We start from the raw sequence: 14,373 nt of genomic DNA, 5'->3' as shown, positions 1-14,373 counted from the left end.
CTGTGTCAGCCTGCTCACTAAAATAGCAGATTGACAGATTACATGCGTACAATTACACAACGATACCATCATGTTACATACCAGGCACCACATTAATATTTCAGGAATTTAGCTGAGGCTTTACTCTCAGCAACTTTAAATGAGAAAGAAGAAGGAAAAGTTTGATGTCCTATCTCAGTGAGAAGTGCAAGAAACATGAATACTCAGGCAATATTTCTGTGGTTAATAAACACTGCTGAACTGGTTAGCTTCCTGAATTATGAGAACCAAGCTTGTGGTGGCTGTGGTTTATTGTGTAAGACTGAATGAAAGGGGAAGAAATTAATAAATAGTGAGGGGAAAATGGAGAAGAGGTACTTTTTTAAAAGCAGAAATGCAAAAATGGTGCTTTTTACATGCTTAACTCTGGCTACAAAAACTGACTTTATGGTGGTGGAATGTCACCTCTCTGTTGAGGAAGGAGCAGAAGCTAGTGCAGGAGGTGAAGCTACAGAAACCTCATATGGTTTGATTTACCTCTATGTTCAGCATTGGCTCCAGAACCAAACTCTTGAAACCAAACTCTTCTCCAGTTTTGCCCAGAGGGAGAGCATGTTTTCACCTCTATGTGACTGCGTCTTTGGGTCCTGTTCACTAGTGATGTTAAGATGGAGTGAGAGATTGGCAGGCAGATTGGTATGGCATTGACAGTGATGTGGGTGTTGTGTGCAATGTGGAGACAATAGCTGAAAGAATGAGATTGCAGATACAAGCAGCCAAATTAGGCTCACCTTTACTGACAGGGATGAGGAGCTCAGACGTTCGGAAGGAGATTAAAGTTGAAATGCTGCACGTTCGCATTGAAGGTAGCCAACTCAGGCCATCTAATTAGTATCCCTTCTGGTTGCCTCCCTGTGGAGGTATGTCCAAGTGGGAGGAGACCCCGGGGCTGACCCAGGAGACGGTAGAGGGATTGCATATCCCATCTGGCCTGGGAATGCCTCCGTATGCCCCGGGAGGAGTTGGAGTTTGTGGCAGGGAAGAAGGAAAGTGGGCGTAGATGTAGATGGATGGATGAGGAGAAGTAAACATGAGCTATTCAATTTTTTTTTTCAAAATTTTTATCACCGTGCAATGTAACACCAGGAGTTGAAAGGTAATGTAACCACCAGAAGGGAACCAGGATGGAACAGAGTTGAACTGGGAGGAGAAGCGAAACAGGATATTTTTCATTTATATGTTTCCTCAGAAATACCCTCAGTATCGTGTTCTTCTTTCGTCAGTCACAGAAATATTGATACACACAGACATAAAGGTGCTTTACACTGCATTGTTCTCATTCCCATGATTCTGCGAAGCCTTGAAAAGATTTTCGATGGCAGTTGCCACCAATAAACATTTTATTTACTGCACCTGACCTGTAGAAATCTCCGTGGGTGGCTGTTTAGGGAAACCTGTGTGTGCTACAGTGGCTATGTTTGTGTTTGTGTGTGTGTGTGTGGCGGTGGTGGTGTGTGCGGGGCAGTTTCTAAGCTTGGGTGTTCTGGCCCGCTCTTAGTAGGGGGCCCCAAATGTGTCAAGATACACCACTGGGTGCAATTGTTTCAGACCAAAAATGTAGACACCCTGGACCACCTTGATGCTGCTGCTGATGACACAAACACACACAAGCACCCTAAAAAAAAACCTGCCTGATGACCAGAGGCCAAATGGTCATCCACCTACCGTCCCTATTTATGGGTCACTCCTAACACCACTTCAAGGGGAGGTTACTATGACATATTATGGCCAAAGGAAGCCCAAATGTGACCTCTAAAATAATTTAGTGTTTCACACCACTAGTAACAGCTCTCACGCACATCTTTCCCATGAGTTTATATACTGACCTGAGAAAAATACTGTCCTACGATGTGAGTAATCTCTGGTTGAGGTTGTATCTCCTCCTTAGCCTAATTAATCATTTTCTGGAATTAAATATTTTCAAAAATTTTTATCTAAAATGTTATTTAAGACAGACAATAAATGTCTTTACTATGCAGTTCATATTAAAATTGATTACTGTTAAGTAGAATACTAGTTAATACCAAATGAAGGTGTGTGTGTGTGTGTGTGTGTGTGGTCCAGGTATTCCTCATGTTGTGGGGACATGAATCTGTTTACACAGTCATGCTGTGGGGACTCGCCTCCCTCATGGGGACAAAAAGCAAGTCCCCTTAATGTAAATCATATATTTTAGGGTGAAGACTTGGTTTAAAGTTAAGGTTAGTTTAGGGTTATGTTAAGGTTAGGGTTAGGCATGTGGTGGTTATGGTTAAGGTTAGGATAAATCTCGAGGACATGAATGTAAGTCAATGTGATGTCCTCTGAAGTGATGGAAACACGACTGTGTGTGTGTGTGTGTGTGTGTGTGTGTGTCAGAGAGAGCGAGAGAGAGAGTTTTTCACCCCGGGGGCTGCTCCACGGCCCACCCAGGCGAAGTTAACCCCTTTGTTATCTGATTGTAAAGCTCTCTGATTAGCAATGGATGGGTTAGTTTCTCTCCCTTTGTCTCTCTCTGCTTCTCCCTCATGCACATACACTACAGATGAATGCCATGAGGAAAGAGAAGTTAAAAAAAAAAAAAAAAAAAAAAAGACAGAAGAGGAGATTAACCACAGTCTTGTGTAGGTGTGTGTGTGTGTAAAGATTGCGCAGGGAAAGGGTTAATGTTTGTCTCTGTGTATCAATAGGCCACACAGAGATTTTAGAGGCATAGGAATGTGTGTCCACCATGGAGACCCCAAGAGGGGAAGGGAGATGTAGAAGGGGCTCTTGTGTCTGGGTGTCCTCGTCTGCATGCTTGTACAATGAAGAGATGATTAAAAAAAAAAAAAAGGACACTGCATGACATGCTTTTATGATGATTCACACTAATCTGATCTATTCTAAATGAGGCAGAACAGTGTTAACTTTAACCTCGAGTGTGTTTGTAGGAGAATGTGATTTTTGTCATGGCAGAGGGGTACAACACAGGACCAACTAGATAACCAGTAGAAATACATTCAGTGATGAGGGGGAAAAAAAAGTAGGCGGGAGAATTTAGAGATTAAACACAGTGTGGCTGATTTATCAAATAATTAATCAACAATGCCATTAAAGGATAAGGCTGGCAATTTTCTACATTTTTCTTATTGTCAACAAATCTCATGTGCAGAGCCAAACCAACAATAATCTGATCCTGCTTACAAGTATTGTGTGTGTGTGTGTGTGTACTAGGTAGGTCAAAACCGGCTGTATCCTCTAAATTATTATGTATATTAAGAAAACTACATTGTTTTATTTTCATCTATGTTCTGTATGTAAGTCGCTTATCCAAACTGGAGCAATGTTTATGCTTATTTTAGTTGTATATGTGATAACTATCAAACTCCACAAGCAGAAACGAACGCTTGCTTCCTCCACAAGTCATTTAGAAGTTAAAACCATTGTTATTCAAATAGCACAGTTCTACATGACTGTATGTTTAGCTTCATTTAATTTATCAACACAGAAGAATCATTTGTCACTCTCCTCTGGCACAAATGAAAACTACAGGATGTGAACATACAGTAGATATGTTTTGATATCGATCTTTCCGATAAATATTGTTTTTCGTTTTAAAATGATGATGCGTTTTTAAAATACAACATTTATTGATAGTGTATTCTCAATATATGAATGTGTCTCATAACGTGTTCAGATAGATAAAGTTTTACTGTGTCAGGATGTTGACACATGTCACAGCATTTAACAAAATTTCATCTCTGGATTCCTGCAAAGGGTTGGGTAAGAGGGTGGAGTTGGTGATTGGTCCATTACAGTTTCCTTATTCAGCTGTATCCTATCCTTACCGCTAATGCCTGCTGCGTCTATACTTTCCGGACACACATGCATGCACACATATACACACACACACACACTTCCGTTGGGTTGCGTAGTTCCATCAGATGTCCCATACTGGCCATTTATAGACATGTTGAGATAGCAGAGATTGCCTAAGAGATAGACATGAAGCCAACCAAACACACATACTCACTCATATACAGTGATACGCATACACATTTAAAACCCATAACTGACCAACATATACGGGCACTATCATACTCAGACAAACACACAGCCTCCTCAGCACCTTTTTAAACACACGCGCACAGCAGTTGAGGGCACACAGGCTCGGTCACAGATGCACACACACTCAGTCGTAGACACTATTGCAGCAGAAACGCTGGTTCCCACGCACCAGACTACTGGGGAAGTGAAAACAAGAGCAACAGGAACCGCCACACCGTGAGAGGGAGGGGTGGGAGAGATTGGTGGGGGGGTGGGGGGGTGGGGGGGTGGGGGGGGGGGTGTAAGGGAGAGGAAAGGGGGAGAGACGGACGGAGGGAGGGAGGGAGAGAAGTGAGAACAGAGGTGATGGCAGGGAGGTAAGAAGTCAGAGAGAAAAAAGGAACGACAGCGCAAGCAAGCGAGTCAGCGATAAGGAGAAAGACATTAAAAATAGCATGGATTAGCTGAGACGTTATTACAGAGATTGTGTGAGAAAGTCAGAAATAATCAGCTCGTGTGCAAGTGAGATGAGTGTTTGCTGAGTGAGGAAGAGAGAGAGAGAGAGGAAGAGAGAGTGTCTGAGAAAGATGGCATTGAAGGAAGAGGAGGGGTGGAGGAGGGCGAGGCAATAGAAAGACTTGTTGTCTGTCCTTTGATCTACAAAGAGAGCCGCGGGCTGAGAAACAGGAGGAATGTGAGAGGTTGAGACACGTTTAAAGTTACCCTTCACTGCCCGTGTGTATGTGTTGTGTATATTCGTGCATGTGTGAGTGTATGAGTGTAATAGGGTTAGTCACTTTCAGGATGTTTTAGAAATCCAGTAGAAAACAGAAGATCCTTTTTATAGACTCGCGCAGTATATTCTCACACCTTAAGTCATATTCGCATTGTTGTTTTTGATAACCACAAACATGTTTAGTGTCACACTGAGGTCAAACACAAAGCTGTGAAATTCAAACACACGACGTCACAGATTCACAAACCTACACGAAGCATTTAAACCCAGCGGCTCCGTCTGCATTCATGCGCCGTTTCTGTGCATGTACCTTTTTCTGCGCAGTGACAAAACAGGGGTCGGATTCGTGCGTCCCGCCAGTTTTCCCACTCTCCCTCCCCTCTCTCCGGAGACGAGAGGGAGCGACAGCGAGAGAGGGGGAGGAGGAGACGGTGAGGAGAGGAGGGGGGCATTCCATAGGCACGCCAAGACATTCCGAGGGAAACCATCCCAAATATTTCCCACTGTGTGTGGCGAAGGCTTCGCGTCTCCTGTTACACTCACACACACACACACACACATACGGTTTGAGAAAGTACAAACACACACACACACACTGGGAGAAAGTGTTGCTCGCACATAACAGAGGTCACTCTCACAATAAGTCTTTCTGGCATACACACATGTTGATTGTTAGCGGGTACAGTTATGCATTTATGAGTGACTGATGAGCAGCCTGTATGTCTGTCTTCTTTGTCTGTTTTTTGTCTTGAGGGCGACGTGCTGTCGCTGTGTCTGTCTTTCTGTCTTTCTGTCTGTCTGTCTGTTGGGGAGCCAAACCAGGAAAGGCCATTGTGATTGTTGTGTCACTCCAGTGTGTGAGTTTATGAATGAGTGAGCAAGTAAGACCGGACCACAAATATTTAGCTTTCACTTGGCTACTCAGGGGATAACATTTGATGTGGAGATGACTTTTTCACTGGAATGAGAAGCTGACTCACTGAGTTACTGAGGAAGGCCTGAAGTGATTTGGTTAGGAATAGGGGGTTAGAGCTGAAACGACCAACCTGTTCTCATTCTCACGTCGTCAAATATTGACGCATGTGTGGTTTTCATCAGAAATATGGATGTATTCTTGAGTGCTTCCCTGGAACATGAAGTAGACAATGAAAGAGGAAACAGTGGCACCACACTAATTAAGAAGTCCAATGCAAGGGTAATTTTATAGATTAATCTTATTAGATACAGAACAGATGTATTAGTACTGGATTAATAATAGGGAAATTAGCAAATTATAGGGCTGGGCAATATGGTTAAAATAACAATATCAATGATATTTTTGTGATATAAAAATATATTTAATTCTGGCAAATGCAGGCAGAATCTCGTATGAAATGATTTAATTGAACTGTGTTCCTCTGTTACGCATTACATGAGACCAAACTTTTCATATGCGTGAAAGAAAAATGTCAGGAAGTGATTTCTTAGTTTTTAATTATGGCTTTCTCAGAATCTTTTATTTAGCTAACATAAATTTGTAGAATTATATCATTGTCATGTCACCATCAAGGACCCACAAATTGAAACCTTATATAAACACAGTTGTTCAGCAGTTTGCATACATGTGAACATTTTTATCATAATGATCTTCATTGATCGTGTGAAGCTGTCACACCGAGTCTTCTTTAAGAAAAAGTGTTTTGTTAGAATGTGACATTTTGGGGATCAAACTTTATTTTAATGGTTATGAAAACCTTTTTATACTGTACATCAAGTATAGATATTTATATTTTAGCAACAGTACTGTAACAGTTACTTGGTCTGCTGTAGTTTCGCTGTCGCGGTTAAATGTAGAATTTGTGAGAAGCAGGCAGTTATGTTTGGAAATGTGTGAAACATTTGAAAATCCCCTTGAAAAAACTTGCAGCTTGTAACTTGTGAGATGTGCCCTCAGTGTCCCTGACTCATTTTGAAGTTGACTCTCATGGCAGCCTGAGCAGACACAATAGTAGACACACACATATACGCACGGGCGCACACATACGCGGGCGCACACACACACACACACGCACACACACACAGATAGATAAGGAAGAAGATGAGCCATCACTCACCATGCATCTGCTCTTAAAGAAATTATGCCTGCCCTCTTTTCCCACAGTCAAGTTGGCCCCAGGATAGCATAGCAATGCAATGACACCTGTGTGTGCGGGTGCATGTATGATGTGTATCTGCATGCTTGTGTGTGAATTTATAGTCACTCAAGCGCCGTTGAGGTTTGCCCACTTGAGCCCCTTTCACACATACGCTGCAACCTTGAAATTTTTGCGGAGGGGCAGATGATTGTGTGTGTGTAGTTTTCAGACTATTTAATTATAGATCTGCTTCCTTCTCACATCACAACCCTGTCAGATCAACCTCTCCTCGCTCGCCCATCACTTTAAACCATGTCTAATGTCATACAGATACACTTGAAAAAAGCCTCCTTCCTTTTGCGGACCCATCCGCTTGAGGTTCCAAGTGAAATGATTTAAATGATATAAATGATATTTAAATAATGCTTCTGTTTTGTGGGTTGAACATCTGTTTTGAGAACATTAATGTGTAGGGTTTCAGTTTGTGAACCTTTCCCAAACATGGCTTAGCAGCAGTGTAAAGCAGCTAGCTTTCTGCTTTTTCTCCAGCTATTAATGTGATGACTTTGTATATGAGTATAGTCAGTCACACAATACAGATATTGTCATTGACATATTTTTCTGTTTGTTTTGTAAGACCCCCTTATGAGTATAAAACAATTCAGTTCAGTTGAATTAGCCAAGGTGAACTTGTAGCATCGATGACTGTCAATCATGTAACTTGTCCGGAAACAGAAATATAGGTCATTGTGTGCACCTGCACTGTGTAATGTGTAAACTGAAAATAAGTGATTACAGAGAAACTCTGAGGAACTAAGCTCTGTCCTGAAGACTGAGTGGGTATCCGCCCATGTTTGTCAAAACGGTCTATACAATATGTTCAAACAACCTCTTGTTTGTTTGCCAACTACCTAAAAGAAAGCCTTTTAGTGTGGGTGGCAAACCCTCAAAAAAAACCCTTTTTTTTTTTTATTGAAGAGTATGCAACAGTGTAGACATGCTCTTAGTATTTCTATATTTTTTCCCTCATTCTCTTCATCTGCTTCCACTCTCATTTTCTCTCCTTCTACCTGTCTTTTATTCACTCTTCCTTATTTAAATGCATGCCAAGACATCAGTTCATTCAACTATATTGTGTTTAAATCTAATTTATTTGTCAGGAACCGTGTACAGAACATTAATTTCAACCAAAATGAATACATTTAGCAACCCGCTTCTTACCATCTGCTGACCCCAGGTAAGTACTCACAGTATCATATCATCCTTCCATCCATCCATCCATCCATTTTCTTTACCTCTCTTTTATCCTCTAGAGGGTCGCAGGTGAGCTGGAGCCAATTTCAGTTGACATTGAGCGAGAAACCCAATCATATCATATGCTGTTAAATGTGTTTGGTTACCACTATACACAAACGCCCTCTCAGACATGCACGAGGACACCACCGTATAAAAACATGTATACTACAATAACACTTATCGTTTAAAAACTCAAAATCACAATTTTTTTTTTTGCAATTGCTTCACCTTCTCTAATCCCCTCTTTTCCAATTTCCCCTTTTTTGCTCCCCAACATTTATTTCTCTCTCTCTCTCACACTCCCTCCCTCTCTTTATCTGTTTCTCCTTCTCACCCTCTGCTTGGTCCCCCCTCTCTCTCTCTCTCTCTCCATCTCTCCTGCTCTCCCTCACCCACTGTTCTCACCCTGCCTCGCTTCTCCGCTCCACTCCCAGTCTCACTCTCCGTTTCAGATTAGCCAAGGCGAGGAATCCGGTGCAGCCGGCAGCTGGAATGTCCTGTTTGTCTTGCTCTGTTTGTGTGTGTGTGTGTGTGTGTGTGTGTGTGTGTGTGTGTGCCTGTGTGCGTGAGTGTGTGTGTGTGTGTGTGTGAAGTTGGTGAGGCTGGTGCTGCTTTTTGATGTGTTCCATTGTCTGAGAGCCAAGCTGCTTCCTGTCACTGCTTTCCCCAAAAGCCTGAGAGAAACAGAGAGAAGGAAAAAGAGAAGAGAGAGAAATTGTGAGAATTCATGACAGTGACAGGTTGAGCTGGAGAGAGGGATGCGAGGAGGTGGAATATGAAGGGTAAAACAGCGCTGGGAGATGGAGGAAGGTGGTAAACAAGTGAAAGATGCAGCAGGAAGTGATGGAGGGATGGAAACGGGAGGAGAGTTAGAGAGGGAGGAAGAGAGGTGAGAAGGAAGGAGGGAGAGCTTCAATAGGGCTTTTCCTCCAAACACCAATACAATGAAGTAGTGCGTAATTTCCCATGTCCCCCACACCCACACACTTATGCACACACACACAAAGTTTCTCATAGGTGATATAGCTTTATTCTCTGTATTGAGCTACTTTTACTCTGATCTCTCATTTCTCTCTCACGCTCGCTCCGTGTCTCTGTGGTGTGCGTGTGTGGTCTGATACTGTAGACATCACAGGCAATACAGATATGAAAGGATGAGAAATTATGGGGGAGAATGAGCAAAACAAAAGATAAGAGAAGGGGATGCATAGGAAGTGGATGTCTGCAAGCAGAGAGAAATTAAAAACAATCGCGATGTAAGAAAATGCCAGAGAGAGAAAATAGCTCAAAATGCCATTTGAGTGCGTGTTGTGTATGTGGTACGTTTCCCTGTGAAAATGTGGACGTGCATAAATCATTCAACATGTGTTTTTGTGTATGTATGTGTGTGTGTGTGTGTGTGTGTGTGTGTGTGTGTGCGTGTGTGTGCGCGAGTTGCTGGCCGGTGGAGGGGTTTTGACGGGGCAGAGCAGAGCATTCCTGCTGGGTGGTGATGTCATGAGAACTAGCTCTCCGCTCGCAGACAGACAGCCCTGTTTATGTTCCCCTCCAGAGGAGAAACCACACTGTGTGTCTGAGTGTGTGTGTGTGTGTGTGTGTGTGTGTGTGTGAGCATGAATGTGTGTGTGTGTGTGTGTGTGTGTGTGTCTCTGTCTGACTGCGTTATTGGCTCATGGGGGAGGTGGGGAAGCCGAGAGGCACTCGAGAGGGTCTACTTTCCCCTGCCACTCAGAGAGAGAGAGAGGGAACCACTTACTGATGCCTTCCTTTCAAACATACACACAGAAAGAGGAAGTTTCTCATGTTTTGCAGAGCACAGTAGCTGCAAACCCAGACTGTGCTGCTGTGAGCGATTGCCCTCTGCTTCTAAATAGTCTCTTGAGGGACGCAGAACTCTTTGCAGTATAATAACAAAGCTAAGGTCAGCTAATGACAACAGTACCACACAGAAAACAGGTCTTAAGCCATTAGAAATGCATTATTATTCATTGTTTTGTATAACTTGAAAGTGTATGCATTCCTTTAGATGCATAAGTCAGGTCAACATCACAATTAAGGCATGCTGAGTGAGATCTAAACCACACAAAATCAGTTGTAAAAGTATTAAAGATTTGTAGATTAGAAATTTGGTAACAGTTAATTGGTTTGTTCTAATAAGGTGATTTGTACCCATGCTCCTATTTAGTCTAGATTTACTTAAAGTTTAGCCAGAAATTTTTTGCTTCCACCAATGAAATGTAAATCAAAAAGGTAAGAGCAGAAAATGCTATGAGAATAAGCCCTAACAATTGTGTATTCGTCTCCCAGATACTGCTGGTATGACTGTCTTTGTGTCTGTGGTCATGGTATAATGGTTTCCCTTGCAAAAGTGAAATGTGATCTTGGGTCTTTGCAGCTTAGTGAATCATAGATCATTCTCCCACACTCAACACGCAGTGCAACATACCAGCTAAACCAAACCATCCCAGCTCATTCTGCCTGCGCTGCGTACAACTAACGGATGATAGAGAACTCTTGTCAACCTTTTGCTTTAATACCTGCCAGCGAGAAATATCTCTGAGGTTTAGGGTTTGCTATTATCACGACTCTGTGGCACACGGGCCTCGCTTTAGTAGCTCGGTCTTGCTTTTGAGGCAGCCATGCTTGCTCACATGATATTACAAATGGCCCCTTTTTGGCAGAAACCCAGTTTTTTCAACCTTCTATTTGAAGTCTTTTTTGTACTGTGATCTGATTGCCGTGACTTTTAGGAGAGAGATTGACTTGATTGAAGGTTTAAGTCAAAAAATCTGAGGGTTACATCAGTTTTTTTTTTTTTTTTTTGTGGAGGCAAAAAATTTAACAGGCTGACATGGAACCAGTCCTCTGTTTACTGATTGATCCAAGACTGCTTATTAGCCTGTAGTTGTCATTCTGCCAAATTTACTATGAAGTTTGTAGGATTTTATTCCAGTTTAATGACATGACCAAACTGCAACATAGCCCCCAGCTCTAGAATGCAGAAAAGTATAAACTAAGTTTGTGGTTAGACATGTTGTGCCATATTTTTTTTTTTTTTTTTACAAAAACAAACCAATACAAGCTCTGGTAGATGTTTGACAGTTATAAAACAATATTTGAGTCTTTTATAAAGTTTTAGAAGAAGAGATACCTCATCTCTGCCAGGTTTGTGCTTACAGTAACAACAATCCCTATGGCATGAAGGAGTTCTAGGAATCAAATCATGTTATCCTTCTCTCCTGTGTTTTGCTAATGTTAGGTTACTAACTGCATAATGTTAGCTACCTTTCAGCTCATGATTGCTGGCTCTCTGCGCCGTGAACGTGTGTGGTCTGTGTCTGCGTGTCAAACTACAGTTGTGGTAAAGTAAATTGTGTGATTGTATGCGTCTTCCTGTCTACTGTTTATTGAGTTTCAGGACTGTTAAGTTAAAATAAAAGATCTCTGACAGAATTGTGTTGGAGTCTTAGAAAGGTGGATGCTCCACGATTCTCAGTTTTCATAGAATCTTACGTGCCTTAATGTGTGCACCTGCAGCACTTCAGAACTCATGAGTTGTGATATTTGTTAAATATGCGACTTGATACGTCACACAGACATGTGCTTGTGCATGCAAACCGCTCACTAATGTGAAAAGTGACTCATCTTGGTCCTCAGGAACCACAGCCCTGCAGGTTCTCATTCTAGCTATCAGTCAAAACCTGACTGACACCTTCAGTGTCATGTGAATGTGGTTAGTGCAACTGATAGTGTAAAAAACCAGCAGGACAGGGAACCACTGACCTATATATCTTCACAACAATAGCTCCATCCATTGTGGGCTCACTTGTTTTTTCTCTACACCCCTGTGTATGTGCACGCGGTGTGTTAGTGCAAGTGTGTGTGTGTGTGTGTGTGTGTAGTTTCCGAGAATGAGTTGTGTCAACAATTAAATTTAAACCTCATGGCGACAGAGATAATGGATGGTAACCCCCCACATAGTCTGTGGTTTGTGAACTCAACCACTGTACTTTGTGAGAGTTGTGTTTCAGAGTTGATGCTCCTGTGATGCATTGCTGTTTTTATTTGACCTGACCGAAACTGCGATTGTTATCATCATGAGAGGTTGCGTTTTCAGTTTATTCTTATCATAAGTCGGTACTTTCTGTGAACATTCATTAAATGTCTGATTTTAAGGTATTTTTATGCGCATGTGTAGGTCTTGGGAATGTGTGTGCAGCCCAGCATTAAAACTTAAAGGGAAACTTTGACGATTTTCAACCAGCAACGTACCATGACAATGTGGGTAGTATATGCAAATGAACAACGTTTAACTTCCCTCCATGTTGTCTGCACCTAGAGCTCCCTTCTCATTTACTGGCAAAAGTCTGCCAGGTGACGCAAAACACATCCTCCAGCGGACGTTGGAGATCTGCGTTACACTACAAACTACGTCCACTCATTTTCTGCAGTGGTGCCTTCAAGGACAGTAAAATGTGGGTCTCCCAAAACACTCACATCTACCATGTTAAGCCAGTGGTAGGGAAAAGCAGACATTGAAATATCGTATCAAATGTCATCTGGTGAATCAGACACAACAGAGTCTGGAAGAGGAAGTGACCACCGGATTGGAGTGACGTTACGGCCGCAGCTAAGCTAAAATACTAAGTGTCTCCGTGATTCATCCAGAAGAGCTGAATCTACTACAAACAAACAACTAGCTTTACAATATAATGTCAGAGCAGAGATATGGCGCCACTATTACAACTTATGAGGCTGAATATAGTGCTGTGTAATCAGACAAAACAATGTGGGGGAGGAAGCGACCACGGTAGCTGTAAACATGTCAGGTGAGAGAGAGGCGCTGCAGCTGGTGAGGCTGCTACATGACCAGTCCTGCCTGGTGAGGATCATCAGAGAGAATGCGCTGCAACAAACTTTGCAGTGTTTTGGTAAACGTGACTTTGTTTTCTGACAGAATATTACATCTGACTTTGACTCTGAATACAGAACAGCACATCAGTGACTGTGTTACACGTAACTTGCAGCTGCATCCAGCTTTGAGCGCAATTTAGTCTGGCTCATCGTCATTCAAAATAGGTAAAAGAAACAGGGTTCGGGTTAGAAACACTGGTATGATATATCCACAGTAAAGACATATAACGCTGCTCACTTTGTCTTTGCTAACCGGCTGGTTGTAAACATGCCGTGAGTAGCTCACTGGAACCTTATTGGACGAGTGCGACCTTATTCCCCCTTAAGAGCGGTATGGGGAATCTACAGCCTTTTTCTCAGTTTTCTCTAGTCATAGGGCACCAATTTCAAAAATAACTGCACAATTCTGCTACATAGGTGACCTAGTTTTAAGAAATCATCATATTCACAGTGGTGAATTTTTCCTTTAAGTCTTGCAGTGGTTCTTCCCAAAGCCTGCAGTTTGCGTGATGTGATTCTATCAGGAGGTTAGAAGTCTGTTTGCTTTGGGAGCTCTAGGCTTGGCGTGGACACACACACACGCACACATTTTCTCTGTTTTGTTCTCTCTTTCTCCTCTGTTACTCAGAGTCAGATTAAAGTGAAAGTCCTTGTAGGGTGGGAATGGTCACAGGCATACCCCCCTCTATCTCCACCCCCAGGGAGCAAAGAGGTAGAAGGCTGGAGAGGTCAGGCTGCTTGGCCTGGGAAAGGCCTGAAAGAGCAAAGGATGAGGGGGGAGCAGTGTAGATAGATAGAGAGAGTAGATGGATTGATAGGAATCAGAAAAGAGCAAAAAGAGTACAGAGAAAGGATATGTATCAAATACACAAAGAAAGGGGGTGAAGATGACATGATGATACTGAAATAAAGTCTGTGTGATGCAGGGATTCATTGTAAAAACATGAAGGAAGAGAGAGCGTTAAAAGAGAAATCAGAAATAGACAGCATCATAGAGGCGTAATGTAAGTTTGGGGGAAAGAGGAAGGGAGATAAAATAAGAGTATAAGCCAAGACTTTCCAAGATTTCTTGGACTTCTGAGCTACTGAGAGACACGCAGGATATAAATGGAATGGAAAATTAGACCCACAGTAGGTAAAAAAAAAAAAAAAGATGATTATGATGATGCGCAACTTGCGTCTTTTCCCTATTTCCTCCTCCTCCCCTTTCAGGCCAAGGAAAACCAGTGTCTAATGTTTCTCATAGGAACTTCATCCCACCATTTT

The 14,373-nt window shown here is 42.3% G+C and overlaps 1 protein-coding gene across 5 annotated transcripts in view; it reads left to right on the top strand.

Moving 5' to 3' along the window:
* Positions 1-14,373, top strand: part of exd3 (exonuclease 3'-5' domain containing 3) — a 46,753-nt gene that overhangs the window by 16,376 nt on the left and 16,004 nt on the right. The window lies entirely within an intron of this gene.

This window comes from Thunnus albacares, chromosome 18 (assembly GCF_914725855.1).
Source record: "Thunnus albacares chromosome 18, fThuAlb1.1, whole genome shotgun sequence".
Taxonomy (NCBI): domain Eukaryota; kingdom Metazoa; phylum Chordata; class Actinopteri; order Scombriformes; family Scombridae; genus Thunnus; species Thunnus albacares.
The sequence above is the reverse complement of the archived record's forward strand: the minus strand, read 5'-3'. Positions and strand labels throughout refer to the sequence as shown.